Source organism: Globicephala melas, chromosome 5 (assembly GCF_963455315.2).
Source record: "Globicephala melas chromosome 5, mGloMel1.2, whole genome shotgun sequence".
In the NCBI taxonomy this organism is placed as follows: domain Eukaryota; kingdom Metazoa; phylum Chordata; class Mammalia; order Artiodactyla; family Delphinidae; genus Globicephala; species Globicephala melas.
The window spans coordinates 2816366-2824881 of NC_083318.1; the positions used below are offsets into that span (position 1 = coordinate 2816366).

General features: G+C 55.6%; 1 non-coding gene across 1 annotated transcript; it reads right to left on the reverse strand.

Annotated features, from left to right (window-relative positions):
- Nucleotides 1–2202: 2202 nt before the first annotated feature.
- Nucleotides 2203–2305, reverse strand: LOC115863769 (U6 spliceosomal RNA). Its single transcript, XR_004043662.1, has one exon. It is a non-coding gene; the product is annotated as a U6 spliceosomal RNA (small nuclear RNA).
- Nucleotides 2306–8516: the final 6211 nt, after the last annotated feature.

Sequence of the window (8516 nt, forward strand, 5' to 3'; positions counted from 1 at the left end):
AGCTTCCTGGCAGCCAAGAGGAAAATAAATCGCGATCAAGTTTATAGTCTTCACTGGGGGATGGAGAAAGCATATAACTCCCTCCTTGAGCCAGAGCTCTTCCCAGCACCAATTTTAGGATAGCAAGCCCCTGGGGGATGCTACCTACGGGGGCGGCGTGACGGAGAGCATCAGCGAGCCACATCCTTTCACAGTCTGCTTCCTGGCCTGCCTTCCACCCGAGGCCAGTGTGAGGTTCCGCTTCAGAGCTAGCTATTTACAACATCTCCAGGCTCAAGCGGAAACAAGCCCTGGGATTATCTCTCCATTTGGGGTCAAAAGGCATGAATTTCAGCGGCAAAATGGTCCACGCTGCAATCTTTGTTTTCTGCAGGATAAACGCTGAGGCCAGGCCCACGGGGCCTCCCGCTGCATCGCCCATGAGTTTCGGTAAATCTTTTGACAGGAGTCATTGTCTGGGACAGCGCCCCAAACGACTTCTCTAAACGGAGTCATTCATTTGGCAATAACGAGAGGCTGGCGGCCGCGCCCTGCTGATGGGATGATTTCACACTGATGACCCATCTTGTCAGGGCATTTGTACACAGAATGCCGGCAGCGCCTCCAGCAGGGGAGAGGGCTGCCCTTGGGTCTAGGGTCTGGGCTGTGAGTTGGGGGTTCCTGGGGAGGAACCCCAGACATCAGCTCCCCCTCTCCTTAAACTCAGGAAAAAGCTGCAGGGAGGGAGGGTGCGCCCCTTGTAAGTCAGGAGGACGGGCCAGGGGTTCATCTTGGGGCCCAGTGTCACTTTAGGACACTGACTTCACCTCTTTGGCCTTAGTTTTCTCATCTGTAAAATGGGATTAAAAACACCTACCCCTTGGGGGCTCTGCGAGTGTTAGAGAGCACAACACCGTAAGGAGTTTTCTGTCCCAGACCCACGGAGGCACTCAGTAAGGGCTGTCACGTGGGTAACTGGCAAGTGTAGAAGGGCCAGTGCCCTGCCACGGTGAGCGCCCAGCAAGATGCCCAAGGAGGGGTGTGCGACCTTGACTGTGCGGTGGGGACATCTCCAGACGGAGCACCCTGGGGGCCGGCAGCGGGTCAGGACCAAGGCAGCGGCAGCCAGAAGTCCCTGTGCCACCCGGGCTTCCTCAGAGGCGGTCCCCGGGGAGCAGTTGCCCGTCTTATGCTTTGGAAACATGGCATCGCCCCGTTCGTTGCTCTACGCTGCGTCTGGGAGCAGCGTCCTTACGGTCGTATGTAGCGTATCTTGCCCTCGCTCACGGCACATCCCGTTCCCGTAGGTGCAGAGACCACGCCCTGGTCTTGCACACCTGTCTGTGCCAGGCCTGAGGCCGGGGCCGGGGCTGTGGGGCAGTTGTCTTCTGTGTCCCTTCTCCTGCTGCTTGCACCAGTCGGGGTGACTGGAGAGTGGCTGACCATCCCGGTTTCCCTGGGACCGTGTGCACTTTGGCGCTGGAGGTCCTGCGTCCTGGCACACGTCTCAGTCCCCAGCAGTCCTGGGGTCACCCTTGCGGCCTATTGCCCACGTGGCCTTCCAGAGCAGCGGGCATCGCCTTCCTTGATGTTGAGAGGCAGGAGGGTGAGACGGGGCCGAGTGGGAGAGGCTGGGGCATCAGGAGGACATGCGGTCCAGGGTGAGATGGCGGTGGAGGTCAGATCCCCGGCCCCCCAGGCACAGGTCTGCTTCCCACTGTCCCCAGGGTTCTGCCCCCTTATTTCTCCTTATGCCCTCCCCCACCTAGCACCCCCTGGGAACCCAGGCATGGCTGAGCCCCCTCGGCTGGACTTGGGGTTGGCGCCCTCCGTGGAGCCTAGCCCCAGCTCCTCTTTGCTTAGCTCCAGGGTCAGCAAACTACCGTTGACCGGCCACAACCAGCCCACTGTCTATTTTTGTACACCTGGCAACCTAAGAACGGTTTTTAGGTTGTTCGAAGACTGAAAGAAAAAAAAAAGAGTGTTTTGTGACATGTGAAAATCTTATGTGAAATTCAAATTTCTGTGCGTATAAATAAAGTTTTATTGGAACCCGGCCACACTCATTCTCTCACCTGTAGTCTCTGGCTGCTTTCCTGATCCAAGGGCAGCGGAGGCTGGATGGCAAAAGCCGAAATGTTGGTCTCTGGTCCTTTGAGGACAGTTTGCCAACTCCAGTTTGGAACCTTGTGGGAACGGTTTTGCTACCTATAGCTTTTTAAAGAAAACATGGAATACTTCACCAATTTGCAGGTCATCCTTGCACAGGGGGCCATGCTAAGCTTCTCTGTACTGTTCAATCTTTCTATATGTGCTGCCGGAGCAAGAATTATATATATTTTTTCTAACCTATAAAATGGGGCATCTGCAAACATCTGCACCGTGCATTCTATTAAAATTATGGTAAAATATACTTAACATCATGTTTAGGATCTAATAATCCGCAAGGGTATAATTCAGTGGCATTACATACCTTCAGCGTGTACCCAACACCACTCTTTTTACCCAAACCTTTTTCACCACCGCTGTGAAGGTGAATTTTATCTGTCAGCTTGCCTGGGCTACAGGTGCCCAGGTGTTTGGTCCAACAGGGTTCTGGGTGTGTGTGTGAGGGTGCTTTTGGATGAGGTTAGCATGTGAATCAGTGGACTGAATAAAGCACACTGCCCAGCCCCCATGCAGGCGGGCATCACCCAACCCCTTGAAGGCCTGAATAGAACAGAAAGGCTGACCCGCCCCAAGTCCGAGGGAGTTCTCCTGCCGGATGGCCCTCCAACTGGACCATCGAGTCTTCCTGGTTCTACGGCAGCTTCTGCCCTTTGGGCTCCAACTGAGACATCAGCTCTGCAGCCTTTGGACTTCCCAGCCTCCTGCATAATCCTGTGAGCAATTCCTTCTAATAAGTCTCTTTGTATCTATATCTGTACACGTATGTCTGTATCTATATCCTTATCTGTACCTGTAGCCGTTTCTTTATATATTTATCTCCTTTCTCTCTGTCTCCTATTGCTCTGTTTCTCTGGAGAGCCCTGACTAACCCAACCCCCAACATAAGCTCTACCCACGGCGCACGGCCCCCTGCCCCTCCCCCAGCCCCTGGTTACCTCCATCCTTCTGCTTATTTCCTCTTGGCTCCTCGGAGGGGGGGACAATCGTTCACTTCTATGACCTAACTTTAACTCCAGGGGATGCCATTTCACAGGCTTGTTAATCTCAAGAGAACATCTGTTCTCACAAAAGCGGGGCGACTGTGTTCTCGGGGCCCCCAGGGGTGATGAGTCTCCCGTGCCTGGTTCCAGACAAGAAGTCTTGAGCTGGTGCTGCCCTTGTCTGGACTCGATCACGGATCACGGCTTCCCGGTAGGAACGTCTGAGCTGCACACGGGGAAGGACTCACGCATCCCCTTGTCGCAAGCAGGCGGGGTCCTGTCTGAGCCCACCCTGACTTTCTCCGCCTGTTCTAGTTTTCCTGTTCCCTCCTTGCCAGTTTCTCAAGACTGCCGAGCCGGAGCCCCGCGAGGCTGGAGCATCCTGGGCAGGAGGTGGCACCAGGCCAGAGACTGGCTCGCAAGTCAGATCTCCTTCCCGCCCTTCAGCTCCCTCATCTGCGATTTGAGGATCAGAGACAGCCCCGGACACATGCAGGAGTTGCCCTCGGAACACACCCAGGACCCCGCGTTCGCAGAAGGTCTGCCCATTGACTCCAGTCTTCAGTAGATCCGAGAGAACCTGCTTTCCAAGGGGCTCGTACCGACCTTCCCTCTCTCCACATCCTCAGCGTTATTCCCAAGTGTGAGACTGAATGTCACGTCCGCTGGGCGTGAGATGGCCTTTCCATGTCATCCAGTTGTCCTTCCCTCATGGTTGACACGGATCGTTTCTCCATCAGATCAGGGGCTGTTCCTTTTTCCTCTTTTGTGAAACACTGTTTGTATCTTTTCCTATTTAAAAATTCTTTTCCTATTGATTTGTAGGGACTCTTTATATATTTGTACATAAACTCTTCATCCATCGCGCATGTTGCAAATACTTTCTCCCAGATTGTGGGTTGAAGTTCCATGTTCTTTACACTGTTTTTGATGATTTATAATTTTTACGGCTCCTTCTAGCTGTTGCTTGGACAGTGGACCATCCTGAGGACTGCTGTGGTCCAGGCCAAGAGGACCATGGCTTGGTGTGACAGAGTGGGGGTGGGGAGAGGGGAGACGCGGGAAGGCGAGGAGACCTGCTGGCAGGTGTGAAGATGAGGACAAAAGGGCATCAAGACTGAGACCGGTTCAGGGACCTGTGTGTGCCGGAACCTTTAAATATTGTGGATCACAAGCTCCACTGAGGAAGGAGCTGCCCTGGCACAGGGACTCGGGCGCTCCCTTCTCCCCAGAGCCTGGGGTCACCCTCCCTGCTGTTGATGGAGAAAGGAGGAGCCACAGGCTGGACCGGGCTGCTGGCTGTACCCTGCCTGGCCCCACATGTCCTCCGGGTCAGGGCATCCTCCCCTTCCCTTTGGGCACCTGCTTGTCCTCTGATGCTCAGCGCCCCCACCCTCCGGGGCCTCTCCAGTAGCATTTAAAGCCCCAGGTCTCCTCCTCGACCCAGTTCCCCTCCCCCGCTGCCCTCCGACTGGCTCTTCCCTTTCCCAGCCAGTCCCCTGGTGGTGTGGGTACCACTTCCCTTACTTTCTCCCTTCTCTTACCTGTGCCCTCCTCATCCCGCAGTCTGCCCTTGGTTCCTGCTGAGGTCACAGCCTCCTTGTAGCCAAACCCCACGGACGCCGCTCAGGCCTTGTCTCAGGACTTGTCTCAGGAGACGTAGAACAGCGTTCCCAGGGCTGGGCTGTCTTCCTCCTTGAAGTGCCCGCTTCTCCTCATTCATCCTCGTCAGACGAATGAACCTCCTCCTTTCCTGCCCAGCTCTCCCTCAGGTTCCCCCCGGGGTTTGCCAGAGCCCTGTCTTCCTCCCTTGATGCCCTGGCTTTGGACAACCTCAGATGGGTCCACGGCTTCAGGGATGGTTGTGGGTGAATTGCATCTCCCAAAGGGATGTGTCCATGTCCCAACCCTGGTGCCTTTGAATATGACCTTATTTGGACATAGAGTCTTCGCAGGTGTCATAAAGATGTGTGTTAAGATGAGGCCCCACTGGAACCTGGTGTGCCTTAAATCCAGCATGACTAGTGTCCTTGTAGGAAGAGGGGACCCATGGAGGAAGACGCTGTGTGAAGACACAGACAGAACCCCGTGTCATGACAGAAGCAGAGACACAGGTGATGCTTCTAGAAAACAAGGAATGCCAAAGATCGCCAGCAAACCCCCAGACGCTGGGAGAGGGGCCTGGACTGGATTCTCCCTCACGGCCTCGGAGGGAGCCAGCCCTGCCGACACCTTGATTTTGCTCCTGGCCTCCAGAACTGGAGAGAAGAAATGTCTGTTGTTTGAAGGCCCCCAGTCTGTGGTCCTTTGTTGCGGCCACCCCAGGACACTGGTACAGTGACCACTGACGTGTGGACAAGTCCATATGGGGCTGGAGGCTCAGAATGGCCACTGAGGGTAGGGACCCTGTAGCTGACCACAGCCCAGGTGTCTCTGCTCGGGCCTCGAGAGGTCCCCAGCGCCAGGCTCTGGACCAGGCCCCCAGTCAGAGAAAGGGGATGATTCCAGTGAAACCAGCCTGGTGGCAAGGGCCAAAGTCTCTGAGTTATAGTATTACCTTATCGGCAGAAAATGGAGACATTCATGCATTCAGTTAGTTTCTATCGAGCGCCTGCTCTGCTCCAGGCACGAGGACGTGTGAGGCTGGAGATCAAGGAGGCGTGGCTCCACCCCTAAGGCATCACGTCTCGTGGGGGAGGTAGGCGTGTCACCACAGAGTGTGACAAGTGCAGGGGCAGAGGGAAGCCCCCAGCCCAGCTCGGAGGTGAGGAAATTGTTCCTGGGGGAGAGGATTCCCAGCTGGGTTTTGAAAAGGGGAAGAGATTGGCTGAGCAAAGGCAGGGAGCGCTCTGGGCAAAGGGAACGGCTTGTGCAAAGGCCCTGTGGTGTGAGACAACATCGCCTTCGGGAAATGACCTTCATCCTTAGAATGAAGGCAGGGGTGTGCCTGTGTGTGTGTGTAGTTAGTGATCCCCAGTGGATTGGGAATCTGGGTTCTTTCATGAAGGACTTTATGTGCTAAGCTTAAGAATTTTAAGAATTCTGAAAAAATTTTTTAACAAAACTGTGGCGTTCAGTTACCTGCTACGTGGCTCAGGGCAAACCTTTCGCCCTTGGGTTTCCATCTGTAAATGGGACCTGGGCTGGGCCCTTGCAGCTCAGATGTCCTCAGCCTCCAGACCCCAGCCTCCAGGGGAAGGAAGGGGACCCTTGGCAGCTGCCACCACGTCCTTTGGCCCAGCCCAGGGCACCCACCTGTGGCTCCCGGCGCCCAGCCCTGTGGAGGAGCACGCTGTCTGTCCTGTGCGCTGCCGTCAGCTCCGTGTAACGTGAGCCGGGCCACACGGCCATTACAACACCAACAAAAATCCCGCTATTAATTCTGCAACAGGAGAGGGGACAACCTCGGGTGACTTATTGATTCATCAAGGACACATGTCAGTGATTGGAGTGAGGGGACTCTCAGCTGTCGGACAGTCTGTCAGAGGAAGACCCCACCTGGGCACCCAGAGAAGCTTGAGCTCAGAGGCCAGAAGTATCACATTTTTTAAAAAAATTAATTAATTTATTTATTTTTGGCTGCATTGAGTCTTCGCTGCGGTGCGCCGGCTTCTCACTGCAGTGGCTTCTCTTGTTGCGGAGCACGGGCTCTAGGCACACGAGCTTCAGTAGTCGTGGCACGCAGGCTCAGTAGTCGTGGCTCGCGGGCTCTAAAGCGCAGGCTCAGTAGTTGTGGCGCACGGGCTTAGTTGCTCCGCGGCATGTGGGATCTTCCGGAGCAGGATTTGAACCCGTGTCCCCTGCATTGGCAGGCGGACTCTCAACCACTGCACAACCAAGGAAGTCCCAGAAGCATCACATTTGTACATTCACTTCCTTAGAGAGAGGGTGGTATTGACAATCCGATCTCAGTTCGCCAAAGAAACCGTTTAGGTGCCAACAGTAACGGCTGCCTGCCATGCAGCAACTCACCAGGGCTGCCGAGACTATCTGTGCTGCCACGAGAGGAGGCGCTGGGCTTACGTGTGAAGTTTGTTGAGGGATGGTCCAGGGTGGCAGGTGGGGCACGGAGCCGGGCCCCCCCACCGGCTCCTCTCTGACCTTTCAGCGCCCAGCCCCTGACTGCAGCCTGGAGCAGCCCTGCTGGATCTGATCTGCTCTCTCCCCCATGTCTCCAGTCCTGCCCTATGCTCACCCCATCTCCCCAGGCCCCCTTCACCAGCCATGGTCACCTCCTTCCCGATGATTCCAGCCGTGCTCCAGACACAGAAACCACCCTACCCTTCCCGCAGGTCCTTTCCCGGGCTGCTGGGTGCCTTCCACCAACCAAGCGATATGGTGTTTCTCTTTCATGGTGTGTGCTTAAATATATAATATAGAATTTGCCTTTTTATCCATCTTTTTTTTTTTGGTCACCCCATGCGGCATGTGGAACTTCCCCGACCAGGGATCGAACCCCTTCGCTCCTGCAGTAGAAGCGCGGAGCCTTAACTACCGGACCGCCAGGGAACTCCTTAGCCATCTTTCAAGTGTACAATTCAGTGACGTGAACTACGTTCACAGTGTTTCGCAATCATCACCACCATCTATTCCCAAAACCCTTCCATCGCTCCCATGTGAGGGTTTCATAGAGTTAATGGTGATGATGCCATTCGTGGCACACGGACTGGGCTCACCGTGCCCGCATAATCTCACCGCATCCCCACAGCAGCTCCGGCACATGGCTTTAGCGGTTGTCATCAGATCACAGACACCAACAGCCCTCACATGGGAGCAGACAATGTCAGGCTTGTCTGTCTCTAGCTGTGCCGGCTCATTGCCGAGGTAAAGGCTGCAGTTCCCCAGACTGGAGACCCCTGGGTTGGAGGTGTATGAGCCTCAATTTGACACTTTTTTTTTTTTTTTGCGGTACGCGGGCCTCTCACTGTTGTGGCCTCTCCCGCTGCGGAGCACAGGCTCCGGACGCGCAGGCTCAGCGGCCATGGCTCACGGGCCCAGCCGCTCCGCGGCATGTGGGATCTTCCCGGACCGGGGCACGAACCCGTGTCCCCGGCAGGCGGACTCTCAACCACTGCGCCACCAGAGAAGCCCTCAATTTGACACTTTATTGTAGGTCCCTGGGCTGGGCAGGCACTGCTGCTGTTATGTGCATGTCCTGATGCCATGGACGCACACCTACAGCAGGTGAACACCTGGTTAGCTCACACCTGGAGGGGGGTGGGAGGACCGTGGGCTGGGCCAGTCTGGGTCTGTTCCCAGCCTCTTGGAGACCAGCAGTGGCAGCCACTCTGACTTGTCCCCGTCGTTGTTCTCTTTTCTTTAGTAGCAATGGAACCTCTGACTCGTAGCTGGGCCCTGGAATGAGGACGACATCCCACCCCGCAACCT